The sequence below is a fragment of the Podarcis pityusensis genome (genome assembly GCF_964106645.2).
Source record: "Podarcis pityusensis genome assembly, chromosome: 2".
NCBI classification, from domain to species: domain Eukaryota; kingdom Metazoa; phylum Chordata; class Lepidosauria; order Squamata; family Lacertidae; genus Podarcis; species Podarcis pityusensis.
Window position 1 is genome coordinate 11,004,782 of NC_138029.1, and position 25,151 is coordinate 11,029,932.

General features: G+C 42.8%; 1 protein-coding gene and 1 long non-coding RNA gene across 8 annotated transcripts in view; one reads left to right on the forward strand and one right to left on the reverse strand.

The window, feature by feature from the left end:
- The window catches only part of RACGAP1 (Rac GTPase activating protein 1), a 59,014-nt gene that overhangs the window by 13,519 nt on the left and 20,344 nt on the right, over positions 1-25,151 (forward strand). Inside the window, exon 1 of one of the 5 annotated variants that reach the window (XM_080994592.1) lies at positions 14,538-14,693. The exons of 2 other annotated variants lie outside the window; for them this stretch is intronic. The gene's annotated coding sequence lies outside the window, so the exon portion shown is untranslated. Of the gene's footprint in view, positions 1-14,537; positions 14,694-16,872; positions 16,895-18,411; positions 18,569-25,151 lie in introns of those variants that run through there. 2 more of the 5 variants (XM_080994595.1, XM_080994593.1) reach the window with 2 other exon arrangements.
- LOC308471198 lies at positions 2,278-14,353 on the reverse strand. 3 transcript variants are annotated; one of them, XR_013982781.1, is made up of 3 exons: positions 14,238-14,353; positions 12,406-12,567; positions 2,278-5,874 (listed from the first exon to the last, which is right to left on the reverse strand). It is a non-coding gene; the product is annotated as an uncharacterized lncRNA (long non-coding RNA). The 3 variants fall into 3 exon arrangements; XR_013982782.1 differs by having other exon boundaries at positions 12,311-12,567; XR_013982783.1 differs by having other exon boundaries at positions 12,311-12,567; positions 14,258-14,352.

The following is a 25,151-nucleotide window of genomic DNA, read 5'->3' on the forward strand; positions in this document are numbered from 1 at the left end:
TGTGAGATGAAGATACTGACACATATTTTGCCCCTTTAGCCAGTCTTTTCCTCCACTCACTTAACATGGTGCATCCAGTGTCACCAGCCCATTGCATCCCAGTGTTCTGTATTAACACCCTCTGTGACTTTTCGAACCTAATTGGTGATGGGTTTTTTCCTTAATAAAATACAACTGCAGCACCGATATGAACAGGGAAAGTGCTGTTGAGGTTTTTAAGGGCTGCCGATCATTAAAGACTTTCTGTTTACAGGGACAATCCATGTTATTGCTCGATAAGCACGGGGGGGGGGGGGAGGACTTGTAAGAAATTAATTGACCCTTGAATAGACTCTCTTAGTTGCTCCAATTTCAGTTCCTGTTTCACAGGAGGAGGTTATATTTACTGGTTTTACTCTCATTTTTTTAAAATAAAAGTAAAATTGCACTATTTTACTATAAAAACAAAAAAAGTGAGGAAATCAGTATTTAAAAGCCCCTTCACAATAGGAAGCGATACTGATATTCAGGCCTGTTCAGGGGACAACCAATAGGCTATTAATCACAAATCACCTACCGTACCCACATTTCTCAAGAAGCAATAAAGCTAAGTGAAACTGCAAGTAGGAAATTCTCAGCTATCACTGCTGAGAGACTTCACTGAACAGGATTTACATGTGAATAAATATTATAAGAGGATCGTGATAACGGGAAAAGGCATTGATGGATAGTGCTGTATAAGTGATTGTCTAAAATCTCTATTTTCATTCTGTTTCCCGCTGGTTGAAGAAAAGCAAGGTCTCTGTCGTGGTAAAGAAACAATTGTGTTGGAGCAACTAAATCCTATGCTCACTTACCTGTGAGGAGGCCCCATTGACCACAGTGGACATTGCACATAAATCCGCTCCAATTCCCAGTGGGAAGGAGTTGCGGTGGACTGCGTGGCCACCCATTCCCCACCGGGGGCGGGGGACCCTGGCCACATCAGAGCCCAGCCTGCCAATCCGCTGGCTGGGTGTGTGTGGCTGGGGCCGTTTAAACTGAGGAGCGAGCCAGAGGACTTCCACTTTGGCTCGCTTCCTCAATCACCCGCCCTCCCTCCCTATTTTGCAGGATAGGCAATGGACTTGCTATGGACCTCGGTTGGTCGCCTTGGTTGTCCCAGGGGCCTGGTAGGAATTTTTCCACTTGGCAAACTGGCACTGGCCACTTGGTTTTCGCCTACCTCGTAGCAATCATCACAACTTTGTTAGGGTTGCGGTTAGGCATTGTTTGACCTTGTGTGGGGGAGGTGAGGTGTGGCCATCACCTGCCCCTCCATGCTTAAGGGTATTCCGTTAAAGGAATCCAGGGGTGTTGATCTAGTCTGAAGCCCGGCTGGGGGCTAGGGCCTTGACACGACCCCAGCGGGAGCTTGAGTTGGTTCGCATCTACAGGGCTCCCCCTACCGGTGGCTTACCCTTACCGGACTTCCTGCACAATGGGCAGGAGTCAGATATAGTCAGGTCCAATCATTGCCTAAGCCAATACCGCTCACATTCTGTAATTTCAATAAAGTTGTGGCCAAAATTTGCCCAATAACATAAACCTAATATCTGTGTCCTGGTGTGAGTTATTTCCAACGAGGGGGTAGCTGCGGGGTCTCCACAAGCAAACGACTTGACTTAGTCAGTCAAGCGTTTCTCTCCCCTTTATGGTTGGCAATGTCTATCCTTCAATTTGTGCTCCAGACTTAAGAGATTAAAACACATCCTCATTTTACGGTTATGTGAGCCTTCTTGGAGTATTTCTTGGAATGTGTTTGTTTTATTAGCATTGTACTCACTGAGACTGTTCCACGTCTCTGACGGGAACCCCTAAACAGAGGAGGGAGCCCTAGATTTGGGATTCAAGAATGGATTGGATGGGGCATTTATTCAAAATTGTGCCCCACCCAAATCAAAGGGGGTGGGGCAGGGAAAAGGAAACCCCAGGAGGATCTTTCTTCTGAAGTGCATCTCTTTAATAAATGGTTTCATTTACATTCTAAAGGGTTCCCAGGGAGCAGTTTTATTGAGTGGATAAAATAACAGCATATAGTGATGGAAAATAATGCATCAGATTATCCAGCTGTTTCCTCATTTTCCTTCTCTCTCCCCCCACCCTCTTTTGAAAAGCCCCCGGAGCTTTGAGCTTCTGTGCCTCAGTTGTTGACTTAGTCTGTGTCCCTTTCTAATTAGTTTTCTCCCAATAAAGTTGCTTTTAAGACAAAGACGTAGAATGTGTCCATAAAGAAAAACCCATAAACTAATCAAGCTGTTTCCTTTACAAACTACAAAGAGGTATTTGCATTTTTATTTCTGGTTTAAAGTGTTGGCAAGGAGCGCCAATACCGCAGAGGAGGGAAATCATAAACGTTACCTAAATACCCACCCCCGCAATGCCTGTAAAAGCGTGGAGTTTTGGACTAACCAGCAGATTGGCTGACTGACCTTTCGCAAGTGGCTTTATCCATATCTCTCTCCCTGTCGCTCTGACAGCTCCCATCTGCAACATGGCGCTAATCCACTCTGTCCTAATCTAAATGTCTGCCAGTCTGTCTATTCTAATTCTTTTTAACCTGGATTAATCAATCAGTTTTGCTGGGGCTATTTGTTCCACGTGGCATTTTCCTCGTTCTGTCCAAGTAATGATTAGGGACGCTTAGGTTCTTTGCACATGTTTCGGACAGTCCTCTAAAGCCAAAGAATATAAAGGTGTGCCCTTTAGCAGCAGTACAGTGGTACCTTGAATTACATACGCTTCAGGTTACATACGCTTCAGGTTACAGACTCCGCTAACCCAGAAATAGTGCTTCAGGTTAAGAATTTTGCTTCAGGATAAGAACAGAAATCGTGCTCCGGCGGCGCAGCAGCAGCAGGAGGCCCCATTAGCTAAAGTGGTGCTTCAGGTTAAGAACAGTTTCAGGTTAAGAACAGACCTCCGGAACGAATTAAGTACTTAACCCGAGGTACCACTGTACATAAGGTAAAGGGTAAAGGAACCCCTGACCATTAGGTCCAGTCGTCACCGACTCTGGGGTTGCGGCGCTCATCTCGCTTTACTGGCTGAGGGAGCCGGCGTACAGCTTCTGGGTCATGTGGCCAGCATGACTAAGCCGCTTCTGGCGAACCAGAGCAGCACACGGAAATGCTGTTTACCTTCCCGCCGGAGCGGTACCTATTTATCTACTTGCACTTTGACGTGCTTTCGAACTGCTAGGTTGGCAGGAGCAGGGACCGAGCAACGGGAGCTCACCCCGTCGTGGGGATTCAAACCGCCAACCTTCTGATCGGCAAGTCCTAGGCTCTGTGGTTTAACCCACAGCGCCACCCGCGTCCCTCCACTGTACACATATATATATATAATTAAAAATACAGTAAAATGGCTACATACAAATTCAATAAAACAGAACACAAATCACAAAGCAATATGTAGCGTAACAACTGCTATCGTGCATACAGTGGTACCTTGGTTCTCAAACGCCTTGGTACTCAAAAACTTTGTTTCCCAAACGCCAAAAATCCAAAAGTAAGTGTTCCGGTTTTTGAACGTTTTTTGGAAGCCAAACGTCCGATTCGGCTGTCGGCTATTGTTTCCAGGGCGCCTGCATCAGTCAGAAGCTGCGCCTTGGTTTTTGAACATTTCAGAAGTCAAATGGACTTCTGGAATGGATTAAGTTTGGTGCTTTTGTTTTTGCTATTTATTTTGCATTTTTGTGGCATTTTTGGTTAATTTGTTTTTGTGACTGTGTGGAACCTAGTTCAGCTACTGATTGACTGTGTGACTGTGGAAATGGATAAGAGCCCCCCATACAAACAATGACTATCATCAGTGCAGGTAAGGGGGGAAAATAATTTTAATTTTTATCATCTACAATACCGTCTTATTTATTTTATAGTACAGTACATTGATTATTGCTTTCATTTTATGGGTCAACGGGCTCGTTAGATAGTAAAATTCATGTTAAATTGCTTTTTTAGGGGTTGTTTTTAAAAGTCTGGAACGGATTAATCCGTTTAGCATTGCTTTCTTTGGGAAAGTGCACCTGGGTTTTGGAACAGACTTCCGGAACGGATTAAGTTTGAGAACCAAGGTACCACTGTATTTGAAAACCGCACTGCAAAGGCGCTCAGATATTCATTTGAGTTAAACTGCAGTACTAAACAAAAGAAGCTTCAGAGATCTTTTTTTAAAAAAAATTAAGCCTTTTTTTCGAAACGCGTGAAGTTTGAAGAAATGCATGCTGTTATATTTTAATGAGGTATTTGCACTAGTAATGTCAAGGCTGGACGCTGCCATTAGGCTGGAGGATGCAGGATGCCTGAGGCTACAGCAATAGTGAGGTACCATTCAAGAACAGCCAGCTGTCAATTATTTAGTTTATTATTACATTCTCTACCTTGGGTGAGAGACACCATGTGGCTTTTCTGCCTTAGGCACCAATATTTCTTGGTCTGATTGTGAAGTTGTTGTTGTTTCTTTTTTGTTTTTAAGAAAAGGCTGACAGCCAGTTATATTTTCTGCCCTGAGCATGAGAGAAAAGGGGAAGTCAAGGCAGCCTGAGTTGCTAAATGTGTACTTACTCCTAAAAGTGGGCTCAACCCATGACTGGGTGCGTGCGTGCTCTGAACTCTCTCTAAAGCAGCAGCAACAACTTTTTTACATCTCTCTTCACTCTGTGAGTCCTCAAGATCAAATCCCTCCGCAAAGCGTAGATGCTGTTCCTAGTGGTTCTGAACCTGCTCAGCTCAACGATGCCAGCTCCCAGGGCTGAAATTTCACGACGAGAAAAACTCTGTAGATTTCAGGGGCTTTTAAAATACGTTTATTACTCACACAGCAGTCCAATGATAGAGAAATAGTTGCCCACTTTCTGCCCTAGGCAATTGGAAGGCGTATTTAAACTGCATTGGCCATCGTTACTTTGAGTCATAGATGGATGCATTTGTTTGTTATACAGTGGTACCTCGGGTTAAGAACTTAATTCGTTCTGGAGGTCTGTTCTTAACCTGAAACTGTTCTTAACCTGAAGCACCACTTTAGCTAATGGGGTCTCCTGCTGCCACTGTGCCGCCGCTGCACGATTTCTGTTCTCATCCTGAAGCAAAGTTCTTATCCTGAGGTAATATTTCTGGGTTAGCGGAGTCTGTAACCTGAAGTGTATGTAACCTGAAGAATATGCAACCCAAGGTACCACTGTAGATAGATAGATAGATAGATAGATAGATTTTTTAACATATCAGTTCCAACAATCATTTAACATAACTTCTTATCTTATACAATATTTTAGACTTCCGTCAACAACCTCTGATTTTCCGTTCTTTATCACTTGTTCTACATTTCTTAATTTCTCTATTACTTTTAATTGCCCTTAACTAATCATTCTTTTCAAAGTCTTCCTTGCAATATTTCACAAAATCCTCCTTACAGAACTCCTTGCAGTCCTACTAGCACAATCTGTTTATTACAATTGCTTTTCAAATAGTTCAAATATTTACTCCAGTCCTCTAAGAATCTCTGAGCCCGCAGGTTTCGAATCCTTCCTGTTAGTTTATCTAATTCTGCATAGTCCATTAATTTCATTTGCCATTCTTCTTTCGTCGGTAATTCTTTCTTGCTTCCATTTTTGTGCCGCATTTGTTTGTTTAATTAGGTCATTAGCTCAGCACTGTTCTCCCTAGTTGCTATCTTTCAAAACTGTGCGATCCAGGGTTCTAAATCATAGGGTAGGGACACAGCCTGTAAGTACAGAGCAAGCTCTCAAAATATGGGTGGTTCGGGAGGTACAGGCCCTCTAGGATTGTGTCATCAGGCATGCCTTGATCTCTTCCTTCACAGGATGATGGTGGCTTGGAGGACAACACTTGCAGGCAGCTAATAAGAAGCAGAGAAACATAGAATTCGATAGTTGGAAGGGACCCCAAGGATCATCTAGTCCAACCCCCTGAAATGCAGGAATATGCAGCTGTCCTATATACGGGGATCGAACCTGCAACCTTGACATTATTAGCACCTCACTCAAATCAGCTGAGCTAAAGAAAGGGCTATCCTGGCCAGGGCCGGATTTAGGTTTGATGAGGCCCTAAGCTACTGAAGGGAATGGGGCCCTTTATATGTCCAGCTGTCCTTTGTCAGCAACAAATTGTCCCTGTTTTCTGTGTTGAATATATGCTATATGGTAATTTATGGACCTAATAGGTATCTAAAGCCATTTGCACATGCAGAATGTAGGCACCCTATATACAGTGGTGCCTCGCAAGACGAAATTAATCCGTTCCGCGAGTCTCTTTGTCTTGCGGTTTTTTCGTCTTGCGAAGCACGGCTATTAGCGGCTTAGCGGCTATTAACGGCTTAGCGGCTTTAAGAAAAAGGAAACAAACTCGCAAGAACTCGCAAGACGTTTCGTCTTGCGAAGCAAGCCCATAGGGAAATTCGTCTTGCGGAACGACTCAAAAAACGGAAAACTCTTTCGTCTAGCGAGTTTTTCGTCTTGCGAGGCATTCGTCTTGCGGGGCACCACTGTATAGAAATGAGCAAACCAGTGATATTTTAGGGAGCAGGCTAGCAGGCGGGGCCCATTACTTACATCATAGGAGCCTACACAACACAAAACACTGTTGCTGTATGTAGGTTTTATTTTATTTGTTTTTTATCTTATATTTTGGAAATGTACATCCAGTTTTTTTCCTTTAATTTTTTAAAATTAATATACCGTATTTTTTGCTCTATAAGACTCACTTTTTCCCTCCTAAAAAGTAAGGGGAAATGTGTGTGCGTCTTATGGAGCGAATGCAGGCTGCGCAGCTATCCCAGAAGCCAGAACAGCAAGAGGGATTGCTGCTTTCACTGCGCAGCGATCCCTCTTGCTGTTCTGGCTTCTGAGATTCAGAATACTTTTTTTCTTGTTTTCCTCCTCCAAAAACTAGGTGCGTCTTGTGGTCTGGTGCGTCTTATAGAGCGAAAAATACGGTAAGCTTGTTTAGCTTATACTGTAACTAAATGAGTCATAACACTGGTTGGTCTCTGTGACAACGGAATGCCAGTCAAATGTACCATTAGCCTCATCCAGCAAGTTCTTAGTTTCTTTCTGTCTTAAGACCCATGTGATTGCCAGTTTTGAGTAATTATAAGCAGGCCAGTATTTGTCAGTCTTACGAGATTTCATTTTTATTGGCATTGTAACTTTTCGTTAGCTTCCCTGGGAATCTGTAGAAAGGTGGAGTTAAAAGTAATAAACTTCATTAGAAAAATAATTAAAGGTTTGAGCAAGCCCTGGGGCCTCATTTGGCAGTGGGGCTTGTCTGTCTTGTACATTCATCTTTGTAGATTAATATTAACTTAGTTTAAGATTCCCACTGCACCCCCAGCTAGGTAACTGTGGTTTTGCACAATGTCTTTAGCCTTACATCTTGCACTCACACCTAGACTGTACATTTCAGGCTGCTGCTGATGGAGGACTGACTGCTACAACACATTTCATTGCTTGTTCAAATACATCCTGCTTCATGCTGTGACTTCTCCTCCTCCCAAGCCCTGTATGGCGTGTAAATAAGCGTCTTCCTTTATGCCAACTCCTGGATGCAATCTCCATGTGGGTTGTACGTGCTAAAGCACTTGAGCACCCTCCACAATCCACCTCAGTGTTGTTCTGCCAACTCATAATTTAAGCGCCGGCATATATTTTAGAATCCTGCCCTCAAAGCTCACTGCTCTGTTTCTATTTTCCTGCTATGCTTCTTGTGAGATCTGTAAGACACTTGCATATATGAGCTTAGTTAAAAAGTGCGAAACATATCTCAAGGCTCTGGAGAAAAATAGTGGTGCAATCCAGATAACATCGTGTTGCAACAGGAAGGTCACATTCATATGGACAGCAGATACTTGGCTATCCTAAACTTACAACCCAAGGATTGTGGAGTACGTAGGTAAAGTGGAGCTGGGGAAATCCTTTGTTGCGAAGAATGCCTACCCGTATTTTTCGCTCTATAGGACGCACCAGACGATAAGACGCACCTAGTTTTGGGGGGGAAAAAACAAGAAAAAAAAAATCTGAATCCCAGAAGCCAGAACAGCAAGAGGGATGAAGGCTCCCCTTGCCTGGAAGAGGCTGCGCGCGGGTAAACTGCCCTCTGTACCTTCCCCCATCTCCTGCAACAACCGCACACTCGTTAAAGGGAGCGCGGCTCTTGGGGGCTTTTCTGGGAGGTGGGGGAAGGGACAGAGTCGCGCGCTCTGTCCCTTCCCCCCACTTCCCACAAGAGCCGCGCGAAGCCTCCACAGGACAGCGGGGAGCCTTCATCTCGCTGCCCTATGGAGGCTTCGCAGGGGCTATCCAAAAGCCAGAATAGCTAGAGGGAGCGCTGCGCAGCGCTCCCTCTAGCTGGTCTAGCTTTGCGCCTTCATCCCCGTGCCCTGCGGAGGCTTCTGGGACAGCCCGCGAAGCCTCCAGAGGGCAGCGGGATGAAGACATCCCGCTGCCCTGCGGAGGGTTTGCGCAGCTAAGCCCGAAGCTAGAACAGCGAGCTGGAGCGCTGCGCAGCACTCCCTCTCCCTGTTCTGGCTTCTGGCTTAGCCGCACAGCCTGCATTCGCTCCATAAGACGCACAAACATTTCCCCTTACTTTTTAGGAGGGAAAAAGTGTGTCATACAGAGCAAAAAATACGGTACTTTATCCGCTCAGCACCCCCCGCAATCTCCCTACATTGAAAGGATGGTGGAAACTTGTTTTCCATCATTCAGTCTTCATCCTATCTTTTACCCTGGAAGGCCTGACAAAGAGCGCAGCTGGAATATTGATGGCATGCTATCACAATACAATTCCCGCCCCCGCCCCCACTCTTCAGTGATTGTACTTGGCTAGAAAGATGCAATAGAGAAAAGTGGCCTTGACACCAATCTCCATCAATTGTCATCTCTGACGTCATGACACAGACCTGGAGATGCTCTACAATGAGGGCTACAGGGCAAAAGCACTAGTAGTGAAACTTAAAATAGAACTAGGATCTATTCAATCCTTGCTTTTTTCTATTCGGGAACAAGATGGCTTTCTGGATTTAATGCAAACCCACAGTGCTTTCTTTTATATTGCTGTTTTGTGACATGCTTATTGGGGTGTTCTCCTTATAGCATCGTGCAAGAAACCAGAGCAACTGCTGAAATAAGCTTTAACGGTCCAATTTCTAGTAGCAATGATTAGCCTTGAACACAATGGGCAAAATAAATGGTTCCAATGCCCCGCAGCTCCAGGGCCAGAGTTATTTCTAGGTTCTCACTGGCAAATTTCTCATTGGTTTACCTGTTACATGTGCCTGATCATACACATGTGATAGGTAAGGAAGTAAAATACATATGCAAAGCATGAGTTGCTACTTTGGGGTGGATCAAGAATGCTCGTGTTCCTTTAATGGTACTGCTGCAGAATTTGAATTTCTCATTGTTCTGTAGTAAGGGTTGTTTCAGATGGTGGTGCTATCTCACAAATGTGTCATCTGGATCTGACTTTTCTGTGTATGCAGATTAAATCTAATGTTTTTCATAGCTATACCACTGATTCTCACCCATATCTCAGTCCTTTGTGACATGTTTCGGTGCTGTGTGTTCTAGACCTTCCCCCAGCCTCTACTACCCAATTAGCTACTGGGCCCAATTCAAAGTGTTGGTTTTGACCTATAATGCCTTAAAAGGCTCAGGACCGCAATAACTCAAGGACTGGCTCTCCTTGTATAAACCTTCCCCAACTCTGCATTCATCCTCTGAGGCCCTTCTCTGTGTGTCTCCTCCGGAAGGTGGCAACACGAAAATGGGCCTTTTCTGTAGTGGCTCCCCGTTTGTGGAATGCTCTCCCCAGGGAGGTTCATCTGGTGCCTTCTTTATGTATTTTTAGGCGCCAAGCAAAAATGTTCCTCTTCAACCAGGCCTTGGGCTTACAGTGGTACCTCGGGTTAAGTACTTAATTCGTTCCGGAGGTCCGTACTTAACCTGAAACTGTTTTTAACGTGAAGCACCACTTTAGCTAATGGGGCTTCCTGCTGCCGCCGCGCCGCTGGAGCACGATTTCTGTTCTCATCTTGAAGCAAAGTTCTTAACCTGAAGCACTATTTCTGGGTTAGCGGAGTCTGTAACCTGAAGTGTATGTAACCTGAAGCGTATGTAACCTGAGGTACCACTGTATTAAGATTCTACGTTTTTTAAATGTGTCTGTGGAAAGGGGGGCATTGTTTTGCTGTTTTGTTTTAATTATTTACAGTACTTGTTTCTAGCTTGTATTTTATTCTTTGAAATGCCCTGATGGTAGTATATATGTGTGTGTGTGTGTGTGTGTATAAAATAAAAAACCTCTTCCTACTTGGAGCAGATGCATAGGTATTTATACACATTTAACATTTAAAAAATCCTACATAAAGTATAATAATAATAATATTTAAGGTCAGCAAATGTTAGCTGTCCTAAGTTATGAAGTTTCACAACAGGTCCAGCGGAGACGTATGCTTTGGGGGTGGGGGAGAGGGAGGCAACATCCATTTCCATTTGCTTTTTAATACTAATACAGAGTTCTTTTGCAATACTGATTTATATTTTTAAGATACTGAAATTATCATACAGAGAACTTGCACAAGACCCATATAAAGTTCCAAAGTATGTACTCTGCATGTGTTGAGGCTTTGAATGAATGGCTCCTCTCACCTGAAATTGCACCGTGTGCATACAAATGACACACATGGCAAACTGTTCACCCCCAAAAATAAAATAAAAGTGCTAACAAGTTTCCACTGCAGATGCATAAAGGATTATGTTCACTTAATGGATTTTCCAGGGTAAGAGAAAATCCGGATTTAATGTAAAAAGCAGAGGCTCGCATTTTGATGACGACAGCCTCCTGCAGATGGTGCAAAAACGTGTGCAAGAGCAGCACCAATTCCATAATAAACCTCCATCTGGAAGCACCTTAATTCAGCTCAGAGGCTACGGTACAAAACCCCTGCAGGGTGCTGTTGGTCTATCACAAAATGCTTACCAATGCCATTTGCCTCTGAATCTCTCCTTCCCCTACCAAAACCGCTTGGCCTATTGCGCTCACTAAGTTTTCCTAAGCAACCGTTATGTCTGGACTTCTACCTACAACTCTGAAAACATATGTAATATAATATTATTGTACTACATATATAATATTATTGTAATAATTCCTATACGAGACAAAGAATGTTTGCATCCCTGACCCTGTCCGTGTAGTACCTTCGTAAGAAAAGGCCCAAGGGTTGGGTGCAAATTTCAGGCCCCTCTTTTCTTCTCAGTTGGAGTGTACTGCGTGTCATTGGCAATGTGACCCCATCCATGTGTCACGGGGGGGGCGTGCCCATTATAAATCTTGGGTATATACTCATTCATAGCTGTCAACTGTCCCTTATTTGGCGGAAACTCCCTTATCCCAGCACCGTGTCCCGCTGCTGTCCCTTATTGATGATGTCCCTTAAATTTCCCAGGTCACCCAGCTCAGGAGGGAAGCAGCGGCTCGGGGTCCTCCACTGCGAGAGAGGGCGCGCGCTGGCGCCGTCATCCTGGCGCGAGGAGTTCCCCACCCAAGAGGGGGGGGAGGGAGCGAGACTCTCGCCCACGCTGCCCGCGAGCCCGGAGGCGGCAACAATGGTGACAGCTGAGGAGGCGGCCTGAGGGAGGAGGAAGAGGAGGGGATGGGGAGGGACATAGAAGGGCGGCGCTTCAGCGGTGCAACGGCCTCATGCCGGATTGACAGCATCTGTCAATCCTACCAATGTATGTAACTCTTTACAATAGCAAAATCCCTTATTTTGGCTGCTGATCCCTTATTTTTGAGGCTGCTGGTCCCTTATTTTCAAATCTGTAAGTTGACAGCTATGTACTCATTCCATCTTTGCCCCAGTTACGCTACTACAAAGCCTTTTCCCACTCCTATTGCTTATTAAACACCAATTATTGCTGTTAACATCCCCCTTATTTATTTTTATGCACCTGGTGTTTTGTGAGCATATCTGCAATGAATGCCAGACATGTTTAACCGGAATAATTTGGGACTATACATAGGTTTGCGTGGGGTCGTGTGTGTAGTAAGGAGGTACTGCGCGCTGCAGTTTCAACTACGCAAAACGTTTCAAAATTTCAATGGATTAAGAAATGAACGAAAGCAGATGGGTAGAACAAAAGGTAAAATTAAAGCAGGCAGTTTTACAGACACTAACATTACTGAGCTCTAGGACTATGATTAGCTCATTACTGTGAGCAGTAGGGAGTGGGAAAAAGCTGTCATAACCACTCTTTTCTTGATAAGGAACTTACATCTTTCTTTCTTTCCTTTCTTTTTAAATCATGGAACTGTGGACTAATAAAAATAATATCTCCTCTCAGTCTGCTTTCTTCCAGGCTAAACATACCCAGCTCCTTCAACTGCTTCTCATAAGGCTTGGTTTCTAGACCCTTGATCATCTTGGTTGCCCTCCTCTGCACATGTTCCAGAAGTACAAAAACTCTTGCAGGTGGGTGGGAACTCAAACACATCCCAGTGAGGTGCTGAGTAGCCACAAAATGAGGACTCACTGTTGAGAAGATTGAAACAAAAGGGGTAATGAGAACCATCTCACTATTTGGATAGGTCATTTTTTAAACTCACACTGAGAAGCTCTTCCTCAGTCCTGTTGCTGTGCTGCTGGCTAAGTGTGTTATCCAAACCCCGGCTTGTGAATTGTCTCTGCCAGACAAATCGTGAGCCCTAAACCCAAGACCAAACCTTGGGTACAACCACGAGCCCAGGTTCGGATGACATGCTAAGCCCAAACCATGTGTACTTTGTTTGTATGTGCTATATTATGCTTTTAAAAAATAATTACGGGTTGTTTTTGAAAATGAAATATGGATAGTTTATTTTCTATTAGTTTGCACTAGAATTCCACATCCCTATAAGTTGCTCAAATTGTTAGGCAATTGGGCATCTTTTATTTTTTTATACCCCACATTGATCAACAAAATTATTATTTTCTTGTGAACCACCCTGAGATCTTTAGAGCAGGCATGTCCAACCCGTAGATTGCGATCTACCAGTCGATTGCGGGGTGTGCCTGGTTGATTAAAAGAAAAGCAAGAAGCAAAAAAAAGCTCAACTACTTTGGGTCTTCCTCCCCAGTGGCGGAGGAACCCATACTGGCACCCGGGGCGGCGCAGTCTGAACGGAATGCCGGACATGCGCAGTCTGTATGGGCTGCCGCTTGCACGTGGCGGCCATACAGGCTGCCGCTTGCACAGCGACTGTACAGACTGCCGCACAAGTGGTAGCCTGCATGGATGCATGTATGGACACCACGTGAGTGGTGCCCATACAGATTGCGGGCACCCTCAGCCACTCTACAGCTGGGGGGGGGAGGCAGGGGCCATCCTGTCACCCCTCACAGAGTGCCACCCGGGGCGGCCCGCCCCCTCCACCCCCCCTTCCTACGCCACTGTTCCTCCCCAAAACTTTGGTCAATCCAATGGGTAGACCACTGCCAGTTTTTTTTATAGTGGGAGTAGATCGCAGTCTCTTGGGAGTTGGACATGCCTGCTTTAGAGGAAGGGCAGTATATAAATATAATAATAATGGCTTAGCTCACAGCAGTGCAGCAGGAGTGCCGTGTCCACAGTAAATGTTTGGCTTACCATTACTTGTGAACCGGGTTTATGCGGCTCCAACATTAAACCACCCTGCCCCATTTTGATTAACATCCAGTATGATGAAGAGTTCTGGAGCTTGCTCACTATTTGGGGACATTTTGGCTGGCCCTCTAAAGGTAATGTGGATTTTGAAACACAGACACACAGTGCTTTTTTTTCTTAAAAAACATTTAGAGGTACTCTCATTTTCCTACTCATATTGAAATACTGCTCCTCAATGAGGCAGTTAAATTCACAAAATGTTTAGGGGTATGTGTACCCCTGCATCCCCCCAGAAAAAAGCACTGTGTGTGTATATATATATATATAATATATTCTTAATCCACGCCCCCCCCCCCGCAGATATTAAATGCACACGAGTCCAAGCTGGGAAACCCTATTTTTCTTTTAATTTAGGAGTGGGGGGGGGGGGAATTGGTCGTCGTCCCTGCCCTCCTCTAATACAGTATAGAAGAGAAAACTCAGCCTTTTCAGCAATGAGGAATTTAAAAAAATGTCCACTAGAAGCAAATATAAAAGCAGTGCTATGCGAACCACAAGAAAGAGATTCCTTGTCGCTTGCCTTTAATGTTAACCTCCTACCCTTTTCCCGCCTCATGGGCTTGATTTGTCCTGCATGAATGGAATAGGAACTACAGAAGGTGGGAATTGGCCTGAGGTGAGACGGCTATCACAAGAACACCGCCTACCTAATTGGGCCGCGTGGGCACTTAATAGAGGTGAGCGGGGCGGGGCCGGGAGGAAAGAAGCCCTTGCCCTTGAGAAAGACGGCGCCGCGAGCGTCCCGCTCCGGGCTGATAGGCCAAACGCGCGGTGTCGTCACGCTCAGCTTCGCGGTGCCAGTACGGCGCAGCCAATCGGGATCTGGAGAGGCGTCAGGCTGGCGCGATTCAAACTGGGAGGCGGTTGCCAACGGCCGTGCGAAGCCGTTGGGTGACTGGAGAGCGCCTGTCTCTGCGGGCTGAGGGAACAACGGTTCCGCGACGGCAGAAGGGCATTTCCTCTCACGCCGACGCCGGTAGGTAACGGGGGTGGGTGGGTCGGTGGGGGTCTCTCTGGTCCCAGGCCGTCGGGGCTCTTAGAGGACGCTTGGCGTGGAGCGAACATCTGACAGAAAAGGAGTGAAGTGGTTGGAAAGAGCAGGGCGGGCGTCCTGTAAATAATTGAAATAGCATTATTATTATTATTATTATTATTATTTTATTATTATTATTATTATTATCTATTAATAATAATAAAAAATCTGCGTAGTTACGAACTAGCTATTGTGGGGCGAGAATGTGGAAGTTTCCAAATTTCTCCCTTCAAGTGTACTTGTGTCATATATTTTACTTACTCGTTTATTTTATTTATTCTGCCCCCCACTCCATGAAACCTTCCCGCCGCAGAAAGTATTACCAAAGGCTTGTTTTTGAAAAAAATATATATATTCACTTCTGAGGAATGGTGATGGGAGGCGAGGCTTGATGAAGGTTTCTAGCTTGGTGATTTCTAAAGCGCCTGAAAGCTTGCGCATCTTGATCTAAATCCCCAAAATTTATTTTATATAGTTAAGTTTTTACCTTTCTCTTCTGTACATTTTATTTTATTGGCTGGTGGCTGATGCAAATAACGTTTATGTTGATTCTTGGAAACACGAACACCCCTGTGTTATCCATCTTGAGTTCCATGATGAAACAAAGGAAAGAAATGTACAAAATAAACATTAATAAGATATTATGGGAGGAATCTGCAGGCATTGGGAACAGATAGGGAGAAAGGGCAGAATCCATATAGGAAACAGAACACATTCAGTACCTTCAGAGTGTGGCAATGAATGAGCAAAGATCACAGGCAGGTATGTTTTAGGACCTGAAAGCAGAAAGATAGCGTGGGCAGGCCACCCATAGGTTTTTGAATGTCTTATGTAGATTTTTTTAAATTTTGTTGTCCTGTATGGGACAATGACAATAAAGATTATCGTATCAAAGGTATAGATAGACAAGTGAGTATTTGCTGGATACAAGAGTAAACAGGAGGTCAGTGTAAGGAGAGGCATCATGTGAATCTTGAGTAATGAGAGAGGTGGATTTGGTTCCAGAGTGAGAATGGGCATTCAAAGAGGAGATTGTTATAGCCACAGCTGGAAGTGCATGAATTAAAGTTTTTGCTGACAGTGGAGGGCTGGATTTTTGCAAAATTGTCTTTGGAGAAATGACCTTGATAGAAAGAATAGCTGAGGGCAGAGAACAAAATTTCTGATTGACCCCAGTGGAGTAGAGGAAAGCTGAGGAAGAACTTCCCTCTGTGAAAAGGTTGAGTGAGCAATAAGGTCAGGACAGAGTTGCAAGAACCAAGAGCATAAAGGTTATCGAGAAAGATCAACTATATAAAATGTAGCAGTGCACTCTAGGACAAAGAGAAGTACTGTAGAATCATTTTATTTGGCAGCAGAATAATCACTGGCCATTTTGGTGAGGGCAGAAGTCAGATTGTATGTGTGTGTTAAGAGTAGGAAGGCTGAGTCAGCAGGAATAAGTGGTGCGCTTTCAGGAGTTCTGAGGAAAGCACAGAAGAGAAACCAGGCACTGGTTGGGGATGGCAACATGGGTCAAGGGATTCTTTACCACAAGATGTACTAATGGCTGCCAGGTTGGATGACTTTAAAAGATGATTAGATAAATTCATGAAGCATAAGGCTGTCTGTCAGTGGCTACTAGCTACACTGGCAATCTTCTTCCTCCACTAATAGAGACATTATGGCTTGGATTTCTAGCTGGTCCTTTGGCCTGATCCAGCTGAACTCTCTTTTTTGTTGTTTCTTTCTTTCCCCCCCAGAAAATAGTGGCATGTTTGAATGCAGTACAGAAGGAGCCAGTGGAGAATTATAAGTTGAAGAGGAGAGGAGAGGAGAGTGGAGTGGAGAGGAGGGATAATGACAAGGCAGTGACAACCAGAAGTTGAAATGGGATAGGATCAAGGCTAGTCAATTTGCCAAATATGGGCTGGAATGCATCTCGTTCCTGCATGATAAGAACTTCTCCTTGCCTTCCTCTTTTTGCTAAAGTCCTTGCCCTGAGGACAGCAGTCCTGCTTGCAATTATTCCTTCAATAATCTGATAACACCTGCTTCTTTTCTGTGTCTTAGGAAATTCATTCTTTAAGGCCTTCTCATGCTGCTGTCTGAGCCTCCAGGGTGCAGGAATCGAGGAGCGCGGGTATCATACTGCCTTCTAATAGGTGCCTCTTGTATGATTGTGAAACTTTATGACAGTGTCCACGCTTAGACTTAAGCTTAAGTATGGTTTATAGCTAGTGTTATTAGTTTGTGTTTTTTTTATTTTATTTTTAATATAGATTTTTATTGGTTTTACAGCATTTTTTAAACAATACAAACAAATAAAAAGACAAACAAACATGTATAATTTCATAGCCTTTTTTCCATAACCTTCGTTTCTCGGACTCCCCCATACCTCCCCTTTCTGCATCCCTGTTTGCAAAATTATTTCAGCAGCTTTTGAGCAATTTTATCAAATATATGTCCCCTTAGTCCTTTCTCTAACTTAATCTTATGTCACTGTTTCCCCTTTTCTCTCAGCACCTCGGCATTTTAGCATTCATCAATTTTATAATAGCTCTTAAGATAAATTTTAAATTTCTTCCAGTCCTCTTCCGCCGTCTCTTTCCTCTGATCACGTATTCTGCCAGTCATCTCAGCCAGTGTCATATAGTCCATCACTTTCATCTGCCATTCTTCCACGGTGGGTAGGTCTTGTGTCTTCAAATACTTAGTGTTATTAGTTTGTGCACGAGCTCCCTGTTGGTGAAAGCAGCTCGAGCAATTTCTCCCCAGTCCAGGAGCAGCAAACTATGAAGTATTGGCTTAACGTTTGCATCCAAACTAGCACTTGTGGCTGTTTTCCCCACACATATCACATTTGGGAACTTAGGTGTGTTCTTTGGTTCCTGATCATGGTCAGTTAAGCTGATTTGCTTATGTTGCATCTGAAACTGGCCATTGTAATGTTGCTGTTATGTTGCTGTTTATATGCCACCTTTCAGCCAAAAGATACCTACAAAGACAATAATGCAAATACAAACAATAAAATAGTACAAATTCAAAACATTTCAACAGTGTTAAAAAGCAAACACATCCATGTTCCTGCCCAAAAGGCAAATAACATTCCTTACAAACATGTTAAGAGCAGGCAAAAATACTTAAGCAGCATCTTTGCTTTATGGGGGTCCCAGGTGGGGTGGGGCAAGGCACTGTGTCCCCTGTAGTAATGCCTGCCATACAGCATCTCTTTGCTATATGGGTATCTATATTACTGTCTGGAATAGATCTTATTGATACTCAACTGACAACATTTGGCTACTGGCTAATGAATTAAAATAATTTATAGGCAGTTTCGTATTAAAAAAAACTGATGTGGTTTACCAACTAAAATTCTGTTATTGTTATTATTAAATTGAACCACTCTTCAGCAGCGGGTCCTAGGGTGGTTTACAACCTAAAATTCAGAATACTCTCCTTCGCAATACTCTACGGTGTTCCCCCTCCCACCTGTCTCCACCCCTACCCCACCAATGGTCTTTCAGGATTCCATGGCCACTGAGCATGCTTAGCTTCCACTGGGTTATCTTAGTGCGCCCCCCCCCCCCCGGTTTAGGGGGTGTTAAGAGATTTTCTCCCTTATTTCTGCAGAGCTCAGATTGTTGTCTGTTTATGACCAAATTCTAATTTAAACTCATTGGTCTATATGACCTCACTGAGCTGTAGAATTTCTGAATCTGGGCATTCCTGAAGATGCCTGTGACTTGGAAGAGGTTGAAATGGAGTCAGCCACTCAGCATATGGGAATTGCCTATAACTAATCCTGTACATGACTGAGCAGCTAGCTTTGACCCACGGTAAGAAGAACACCTATGATTTGCTGCTTTTTCTTGTGCCTTATCTGTGACCTTTCTGAAAACATGGCATTTACAAAGCTTTCATGGATTTGCAGAAGAAAGACGTTCTGTTGAGTAACCTTGGCTAACACATACGTATGGTGCCTGTCAAAAATGCCTTTCCATTCTCATTTCTCTGCAAAAGTTTTTAGCCCTGGTTTTTCTAAATTTGCGGTATTTAAAATAGGTTTCTTCCTTCATTGTAGTAATAATTTTAAAAAGGAAATAAGACTATAGGCCCACAGTGTTTCCTATGTGGATGAAATAGTGACTATAATTGGATTGAAAATGACAGTACTACTTTGCTGCTATCCAGTATGTATTTACTTAGGAGTTAGACCCATGAGTTCAGCAAATCTTACTTCTGAATAGACAGGTATATGATTGTGTTGTTGGTAATAATGGGTAATATTTTAACGTAAGTATTTGGGGCAGGGGAAAAGAATTGTTTTGTGCTTCCCCAAGCGCAAGTAGTAGCCTTTTGCAGAATATTCAGACATGGCACTTTCTGCAGTATCTACTTGTATTAAAATATACAAGTAGATACTGGCAAGTTTTGATTGTTAAAGCAGCTTGCATTTACCCCAAGGCAACAGCTATGGCTCCTTGTCAGCAGGGCTTATTGCAAGAATTTTGTTTACATTCCTGCTATTTCCACACCAGTCCTCATCCAAGCTAGTAGCCATCAAATACCACAAATGCTCATTTGAGCAAACCTCTTGTAGTCATCAGTGCCGATTTAAATGAATATCTTTAGCTATTGCCTTTACTCTGGGCTTTCATACAACTAATTTCTCACTTGACACAATAATCACATTTTTGTTCCTGTTTGCATGCTGTAATACTGAAAGCTTCAGCCAGTTGTACAAATGCATTTCTCTCATTGGTCCAGATTTATAGCTGGGAGAGAGAAGGTCATATCTGGATTTTCTGGGTCTGGCGTTTTGAGTAGTTCTTTATCAGCATTACATCCACCATAGTCAGACTTACAATGATATAAGGAGTGCAGGGTTACTTCAGCCTGCAGATTTGGAGAGCCATTAATGGTGGTAATTTTGTCTGGAGTGGCAGAAATGGAAGAGGGAAAGGAATAAGGTGATAAAAAGACAACAGGCAATTTCTTCCAGGGAAAAAAATGTGACATGGGCATAGAGATTGCCAGCCTTTTTGGCCCATGATCACATACTCATGCTAGTTGTTTCTTTTTGCCCCTCTCCTGGATCAATCTCCCCTTCTGTCTTGGAAAGACCAAATAAAGGGAGTGAGGCAGAAAGCACCCATCCAAGGGATCTGGGTAAAAGTCAGTTTTCAGCAGAATTAGAATAAATATGCTTGAATTTGCATCATGTGAAGTGTAGTTTGTTAAGGGTGCTCAGAATTGTAGCTCTGAGAGGGGTAAACTAGGAGACAAGTGGCTTCTGGGACCTGAATTGTGGGTGCCAAAACAGAAGGTCTACTTGCCACTGCGGGGGGGGGAGGGGTCGGCAACACTTTTTATTTATTATTTTGAAAAGCATGAACTAATACGCAATTCACATGACACATTGTTAACATCGCATTGTTAACAGAAATTGTTAATACATGTTTAATTTGGTGTTTATAATAAAAAATATTGGTACCAAACTTCATTTTCAAAACACTGTACTCCAGAGCTTTCTAAACATTTCATGTTGGTGACACTTTTTAGACATGCAACACTTTGTGACACAGTGATTCAGTTTTACTAGCAAACCGGAGGCTAAACTAACCCCTTTCCAGCCCCTTGGGGAGCATTTGTGCGACACGCCGACACATTAACGTATTGCGACACACAGTTTGGAAAGCTCTCCTCTACTCTTTATTGTTAAACTCCTTAACGTATTGTCCTTCCTTAACATATACTTCAAAGCTTCTAAGCACATACATTTCTGTAATCCTTGAGTGTCAACCAGGTGCAGAAAATGGCACCCAGACCTCTTGAGGTGCTTGCAAATGGAGAATCTTTAGGCACAAAATGCGCCTAGAGCCCTGCTAATTTCGAATCCTGGGATGTGCCCTCTCTGCTCTCTGATTCCTGTGACATCCCCCTTTCTTCAATCTACCTGGTCATTCCATGTTCATCCTTCCAGTCTTCCAAATCACACCCCTTTCTCTTCTTCCTTCTTAGTCACTCAGTTTTCTGTTCAGCTACTTAGCTGCTAAGCTGAGTCTCAAAAGCACAAAGAGCTGAAATGAAATGAGAAGGAACGCTGCTTCTCCAACTTGCATCAATTCTATGTATTTTTCGAGGGTTGAGGTGTGGGGAAGATAGCCACCCTTCCACCTCTTGCTGAACTGTGCAGCTAGCAAGGTTGGAATTACTTGGGTTTTGCCCTCAAGGTGACCCCAGAATTAAGTTCTTGAGACACCTTAAAACCCCCATCTAATCCTTAGGCAGATCTTACAATTTATTTCCTAATGGTAAGGTGTATATAGAAGGGTAATGTATAGGCATCAACTGTAAGTCTGAGAGTTTTTCTTATTGCATAGCACTAGCTATGTGGTATGTGATTAGAGACTTGGAAGCATTCATCTATAATGGAAAAAAATAATTGTGGCATTTTGTTTGAGTGGGGCAGAGAGGCAACATTCTTTCAAAAACCTGTTCTTCCTGCAGAGATGAAAACAGGGCTGTTTCTACTTTCCTTTTTGTGCTTTCCATAATTTATATTTCAGCTGCTGGCATAAATTGCTAAGATACCAATATTTAGACTCTTGATAAAATAGTTGGCATTCCTGTATGCAGCCTACTAGAGAGGCTAGCCTTTTCTGATGGTTCAAGAGGCTGAAGTGGAATCTGTTACATGTGATTTTGAATAACAGACTTAAACTTTTCCCCATTGTAACAGTTGAAAGGTTCTTGGGCCTGGTTCATATGTGCTAAAATACTCCATGTGGGGTGGCTGCAGCTAAATTGAGAAATAAGTGATACATGAACTAGTACAGTCATACCTCGGGTTAAAGTTGCTTCACGTTGAACGTTTTCAGGTTGCGCTCCGCGGCGACCCAGAAGTAATGGAACGCATTACTTATGGGTTTCGCTGCAGACACTCAAAATGATGTCATGCGCAGAAGCGGCAAATCGCGAGAGGCGCTGACGCGAGTTGCGTTCTGCTCAGAATGCAAACGGGACTCCGAAATGGATCCCGTTCGCATCCAGAGGTACCACTGTACCTGTAGTATTATGTTGTTGCACATCACCCCAGTCTCCACGCAGTAAAAGATTCCAGTTGCTAGTGCTAAATATCCCAAGTTTGTAGCTTGAAGTTTTACTTTTATTAAGTTGAAACAGAAGCTCTTTGGTTAGGTGTGGCTGTTGATTCTGACCATCATGCAGAGAAGTTAACGTAACGTGTTAAGTAGTAGAGTAGTCTGAAATTGGCTTGTTTCAACAAACCCTAGTTAAGATTAAGTACAGATTGTCTAGGTTGGGTGATGCAGCAAGTTGTGGTTAATAAATAATGGAAGCAAAAGCTTTGGCATTTCTTGTGGCTCTGTCAGAGAGAGAGCATGTAAACCCAGAGGGATACTAGGCTCGTTTTTATAACAGTAAACTGCGATGTGACATTATGTCCAGGGTGGATTTGATTTAAATCAAATCAATTTAAATCAGTAGTCAGTAAGACTTGATTTAAATCCCTTTTTTACAGAAAGGTTCAACCTTGCTGGCATCCTCTTAATATTGACAACCGGAGGAAGGTTTCATTTTTGGAATAATAAATTTTTACAGTTATATCAAAAATTACTGATTTGGTTATACTATTTGAAATACATAGACAGATAATTATGAAATTATTGTGAGGTTTAATAAGTTAACTGTTTATAATTGGACAACTTTTCTGCTATACTTTATTGGAAGGAGAAAAATAACCATTTTCTTAATAAAAATTTAAACAATTTATTTCACTAAAACAATAACATTATAGCATGTGGATCCAAGTTTGTTAACTAACGTGGTTAAATTATTTTTTAAATAAAAAAAACACCATAGACTGAGTTTTAGCACACATAAAAACTTAAAACAAATCCTTATTTCCTGATGAATAGCCTTTGGCTAGAATGTAACTTAAATAGAAAATTATCTTTAGAAAGATTTTTCCTCCAAAAGCATTTTTTTAAAAAAATCCGATTTAAATTTTTTTTTTATCCGTCCTGATTATGTCTGAACCTAGCGCAGTGACTGACCCAAGTTCAGCTAGTTAGCTTCATAGCTGAGATCTGGATCTCCTCAATTCTAGTCTAACACCCACTGCACTGGCTTATTTATTGAACTCTGGAGCTGTCAGAAATCACAACTTGTTCTGCAGTCTAACAGTCTACAGTATATACAGTGGTATCTCGGTTTACGAACATAATCCGTTCCAGAAGTCTTAAACCGAAACATGCTTTCCCTAATGAGGCCTCCCACCACCAGTGCCCTTCCACCGTTCGGATTCCATTCTTAGACCTGGGTAAAGTTTGCAAACCGGGACACTACTTCCAGTTTTGCGGAGTTCGTAAACCAAATCATTCTTAAACCAGACTGTTCGTAAACCGAGTTACCACTGTACTGTAAATTCAATGGTTTTCTTTTAAGCAGTGTTAGAAATTAGCCAGGTGCGTTTTGCTACTGGCATAGGTCCAATTGTGACTACGTGGAGATTTCTGAGTGCCAGGTTGGCGACCACAATTTTAAAACCTCTGTCATAGTTCAGAATTACAGTGGTACCTCGAGTTACAGATGCTTCAAGTTACAGACTCCGCTAACCCAGAAATAGTACCTCGGGTTAAGAACTTTGCTTCAGGATGAAAACAGAAATCGTGCGGCGGCAGCGGGAGGCCCCATTAGCTAAAATGGTACCTCAGGTTAAGAACAGTTTCAGGTTAGGAACAGATCTCCGGAACAAATTAAGTTCTTAACCCGAGGTACCACTGTAATACCATTTCCCCTGTGCGTGTTTCTTCTTGCATACAGGGACAAGTGAGTTGTTGTAAGAGCAAGCTACAGTCAAGCAATGTAGTTGAGATCGTAGAATTGTAGCATTGGATCTGGCCCTCAAGGGTCATCTAATCTGACCCCCTGGCGAATAGATATTTTGCTGAGGCGAATGTAACCTAGATTTAAGGTGTCATCTGGCACCCAGCTTATATATCTGAGTTTTTAACTCTGCTTTTAAAAGTATTGCTTGAAGCATGTGGGGAGTGAAAGTGTGGGGGCAGGGGCATGGCCAGAAATTTCTATAGAAACCTCATTCCATTCAGCCTTTTAGAACATCTAAAATCTTACAAGCTGAACAGCTACTGTAGCATGCTTGCTCAGTCAGGATGCTTTTTGTAATTTGCACTTAAAACATTTTTCTGTGGCCTTCTTGCTGTGAAGGTGGTGTTTTGTCTGCAGCAGATGCCAGCAGTATGGTACAATGCATGTGTTGGCCTCTACTTGGTGATAATTTATTAGCCATAGTTCCCATACACATTTCCAGCAGCTACATGGATTGAAGAAGCAATTTCCGCACTGCTGAACTAGCAATTTCTCCTTTAATCACTGCTATGATGTCACAGGCTCTGCTGCTTGAAAAATGAGCTGACCATGTCATGGATTTTAAAAGCAACTTGAAACAGGAACAGTAGCTTGCAAAAATAATTTTTTCATCCCAAGCCTCTTCAGAGATCTCACCAAAATACACCTTTTATATTTGTTAAACATTGCACTAATTTTAGGCTTCACTTGAAACATTTCTAATCCTCCAGATGGTTTTGACAGAAATATCCTGATTTGTATTCCAGCCCATTGTGAATTTCGAAGCATCCAGTTTAAATTATTAATTTAAGTCAGATTTTCTATTTTGTAATTCATATATTTTCTGAACAAGCACTTTTGTTAACTAGTTGTTTGGACAGTGAAAACACTGCACTTCAGCTAAGCAGTCATTTAATACTAGCTAGGAATATACTTGGGAAAATATGGATACGCAGCAAAAATGCATTTTGCATATAGACTCAGCTGCTTTCACAATTATCCCATTTCTCTTAGCAGTGGATTTCTGTTTAGCTCCCTCTGGACTCATGCCAATCAGCTATTTAAAGATTAAGGCCAGGATTGTGTGGTAAAGCACATTTTCTATACTGTGTAGATTTGTAAAAGTAATATATATTTGTAGCTTTCCGTATTATTATTATTATAAGATTAACACACATAATTTGTTGTCATGCTTTATTTACCGTATTTTTCCATGTATAAGATGCCCCCTATTTTGGGGGACTCAAAATTAAGAAAATGGGGGGAGATTGCCCTCATGTATAAGACTACCTCCCCTTTTAAAACATTTCTTTTAGTAAAAAACAACAACCCTAGTTTTATATACAGAAAAATACGGTAATTTCGGATATTATCTCCAATGTTAAATTAAAGGCTGTTTTTAATGTGACTCTTCGAGTGTCGTGAATTCAGTTATAAGATATTAGGTTGGGGTTCCGCTGGTGTAATGGGACTTTCATTTTATCTCTGCACCCTGCAAGCACCCCCAAATCTGCTCCAGGGGGTACC